Raw genomic sequence first — 4,272 nt, 5'->3', positions numbered from 1 at the left:
AAAAGCTAGTCTGGAAAAAGGTCTCATTCTTTTTTTTTTTTTTAAAGGTCTCATTCTATAAAGATTTATCATTTCTAAATCACAGTGAAAGGAACTTGAATAATTTACCAATTTTGTTTTCTACTATGGGCCTTAAAGATACCTCACTAAAAACTGGTATCTAGCACAACAGAATGACGTGCGCAGAATGTAATATTGTAGCGACATTACTGAGGTTGATCGTTACAGACACATTTCAACTCTGAGTATTAAATGTTACATCCTAATTATTTATATAGAACATTGGTCCAATAACAAAAATAGAGAACAGCAGCTGAAAGTGTAGCTCATTCAATGTTCAGAGATAAAAGGGTTAACCATTCTTTCCACTATTTTCGGCAGATCAGTTCTTTTTTGTCATATTTAAATTTGATGGCGACTGAAGAATTCTGGCATTTTCCCAAGCTACTGTATGAAAAGGATGTTGAAGGCCATCACGATCAGCACACTGCAACATAAGGACTCTTCCGTTCACCAATTCTGGCACACTTCCAAAATATACCCAACAACCCAGTTTTATTTCTGTCCAGGAGGCTGGGTGCCAAGAATCGGATATAAGCATAAGTACATATAAGCAGCAAGATTACAGCCAACAGACTCTGAAAATTGAAAATGGCAGACATAGTGAGGCCGGCAAAGCCCCAGCTGCATCACCCTTCTGGGCCCAGGGCCTATCATAACTATTTAACTGTGACTCAAATTTTGGAAAAGCTAACAGTTAAAAGTAAATATAAATGAAATCAATACTTCTGCATGTCAAAAATACACCATTAGCAGAGTTAAAAACAAACATAACAAAATAGGCAAGATATCTCCAACTCATAACACAAACCAAATGCTTACATTCTCAATATACATTAAAAACTTTTAGGAATAGAGAAGAAAATGACTAACTTTATAGAAAAGTAACCAAAAGTTATGAATGGACAAGTCACAGAAAAAAAACCAATAGCATAGCCACTAAATCAATAGCATCTAAAATGGTGCTAACTTCACTAGTAAAAATGCGAATTAATATTACTCTGAGATATAACTGCTTAACCATCAGATTGGCAAAATGCAAAAATGTTATAACATGCTGTTGGAGAGGAGGTTATGGAGAAATGGACACTCAAATATTGTTAGTAGGTGCAGAAATAACCATTAGGAAAGAATTTCTGGAATTATCAATCAAAATCTCAGATGCATTTACTCTTGATGTAACTGTCTAAATCTTAAGAATCTCATACATATGTGTAACAGATTTATTTTGCTGCTGCGTGTTCTCTGTCATGTCTGACTCTCTGCAACCCCATGGACTATTGCTTGCCAGCCTCCTCTGTCCACAGGATTCTCCAGGGAAGGATTCTGAAGTGGGTAGCCATTTCCTTCTTGAGAGGATCTTCCCAACCCAGGGATCAAACCCACATCTCCTGAGTCTCCAGCATTGGCAGGCAGATTCTTTACCACTGTACCGCCTGGGAAGCCCGTGTGTGTGTGTGTGTGTACATAACATAGGAAGATACAGATATTGTATGTAACATGCATACACATACAAATTTATACACGTGTGCCTAACTATATATATGTGCTAATTTGAAATGACGGTTTATTTTTCGCAGAATTGTTTGTAAAAGCAAAAGACTAGAATGCAGCATCCAGCAGTATGGGACTACCTGAATAAATCATGGTATATAAAAAATTCTGCACCCACAAGAATGACTAAGGAATATCTGTATCAACTACTGACTTGGAAATATCTCTAGGATAAATTTTCATGTTAAAAAAAGTGAAGAATTAAAGTGTGTGTATATTTTAGGCTATGTAGTGAAGGAAACACAGGAGAGGCAGGTTCAATCCTTGGGTCAGGAAGATCCCCTGGAGGAGGAAATGGCAACCCAGTCTAGTATCCTTGCCTGGAAACCTCCATGGACAGAGGAGCCTGGCAGGCTGCAGTCCACGGGGGTCACCAAGAGTCAGATACCAATGAGTGAAAGAGCACAAGACAATCTTTATATAAAAATACATTCATATTCGCTTGTTTTTGCATAAAGAAATACTGAAAGGACAACAGGTAAACTAATAAAAAAGGCAATCTAGTGTAGCTGGAGGAAAAAGGTGACAAGGCACAGGTAGGAATGAGACTTCAATAAACTGATATTTTAAATTCAGACGTAAATTGAAGAAAGTAGGGAAAACCGCTAGACCATTCAGGTATGATCGAAATCAATACACCCTTATGATTATATGGTGGAAGTGACAGGTAAATTCAAGGGATTAGATCTGATAGACAGACTGCCTGGAGAACCATGGACAGGCGTTTGTAACATTGTACAGGAGGCAGTGATCAAAATCATCCCCAAGAAGAAGAAATGCAAAAAGGCAAAATGGTTGTCTGAGGAGGCCTTATAAATAGATGAGAAAATAAGAGAAGCAGAACACAAAGGAGGAAAGGAAAGATATATCCATCTGAATGCAGAGTTCCAAAGAATAACAAGCAGAGATAAGAAAGTCTTCCTGGTGATCAATGCAAAGAAATAGAGGAAAATAATAGAATGGGAAAGACTAGAAATCTCTAAGAAAATTAGAGATACCAAGGGAAATTTTCATGCAAAGATGGGCACAATAAAAAACAGAAATGGTATGGACCTAACAGAAGTAGAAGATATTAAGAAGAGGTGGTAAGAATACACAAAAGAACTATACAAAAAGGATCTTAATGACCCAGAAAACCACGATGGTGTGATCACTCAACTAGAGCCAGATGTCCTGGAGTCCAAAGTCAAGTAGGCCTTAGGAAGCATCACTACGAACAAAACTAGTGGAGGTGATGGAATTCCAGCTGAGCTACTTCAAATCCTAAAAGATGATGCTGTGAAAGTGCTGCACTTGATACACCGATAAATTTGGAAAACTCAGCAGTGGCCACGGGACTGGCAAAGGTCAGTTTTCATTCCAATCCCAAAGAAGGGCAAAGCCAAAGAATGTTCAAACACACAATTGTACTCATCTCACACACTAGCAAAATAATGCTCAAGATTTCCAAGCTAGCTTTCAATAGTACATGAACTGAGAACTTCCAGAAGTTCAAGCTGGATTTAGAAAAAGCTGAGGAACCAGAGATCAAATTGTCAACATCTATTGGATCATCAAAAAAGCAAGAGAGTTCCAGAAAAACATCTACTTCTGCTTCACTGACTACACTAAAGCTTTTGACTGTGTGGGTCACAACAAACTGTGGAAAATTCTTCAAGAGATGGGAATACCAGATTACCTCATCTGCCTCCTGAGAAATCTGTATAGAGGTCAAGAAGCAACAGCTAGAACCAGACATGGAACAGATTGGCTCCAACTTGGGAAAGGAGTACGTTAAGGGTGTATACTTTCACCCTGCTTATTTAATTTAACTTATATGCAGAATACATCATGTGAAATGCCAGGCTGGATGAAGGACATGGTGGAATCCAGATTGCCAGGAGAAATAGCAATAACCTCAGATATGCAGATGACACCACCCTTATGGCAGAAAGCAAAGAGGAACTAAAGAGCCTCTTGATGAAGATGAGAGAGGAGAGTGAAAAAGCTGGCTTACTCAACATTCAAAAAACTAAGATCATGGTATCTGGTCCCATCATTTCATGGCAAATAGATAGGGAAATACTGGAAACAGTGACAGACTTTATTTTCTGAGCCTCCAAAACTGCTGCAGATGGTGACTGCAGTCATGAAATTAAAAGATGCTTGCTCCTTGGAAGAAAAGCTATGACAGACCTAGACAGTATATTAAAAAGCAGAGACATTACCTTGCTGACAAAGGTCCATCTAGTTAAAGCTATGGTTTTTCCTGTAGTCATGTATGGATGTGAGAGTTGAGAAAACTTTCATATAAAGAAAACTGAGTGCTGAAGAATTGATGCTTTTGAACTGTGGTGTTGGAGACGACTCTTGAGAGTCCCTTGGACTGCAAGGAGATCCAACCAGTCCATCCTAAAGGAGATCAGTCCTGAATATCCACTGAAAGACTGATGCTGAAGCTGAAGTTCCAATTCCTTGGCATAGTATCATCAACTCAATGGACATGAATCTGAGCAAACTCTGGGAGATAGTAATGAAGACAGCAGCCTGGTGTGCTGCAGTCCATTGGGCAGCAGGGAGTCAGACATGACTGAGTGACTGAACAACAACAAATTAAATAAATTATAAATAAAATTGACTGCATTTACATAACTTCTTTTCAATAGAAAACTGTTATTT

The 4,272-nt window shown here is 38.4% G+C and overlaps 1 pseudogene; it reads right to left on the bottom strand.

Annotated features, from left to right (window-relative positions):
* Window positions 1-479: 479 nt before the first annotated feature.
* Window positions 480-679, bottom strand: LOC102265556 (protein kish-A pseudogene; annotated as a pseudogene).
* Between the last annotated feature and the right edge of the window lie 3,593 nt (window positions 680-4,272).

This window comes from Bos mutus, chromosome 2, assembly GCF_027580195.1.
Source record: "Bos mutus isolate GX-2022 chromosome 2, NWIPB_WYAK_1.1, whole genome shotgun sequence".
In the NCBI taxonomy this organism is placed as follows: domain Eukaryota; kingdom Metazoa; phylum Chordata; class Mammalia; order Artiodactyla; family Bovidae; genus Bos; species Bos mutus.
The sequence above is the reverse complement of the archived record's forward strand: the minus strand, read 5'-3'. Positions and strand labels throughout refer to the sequence as shown.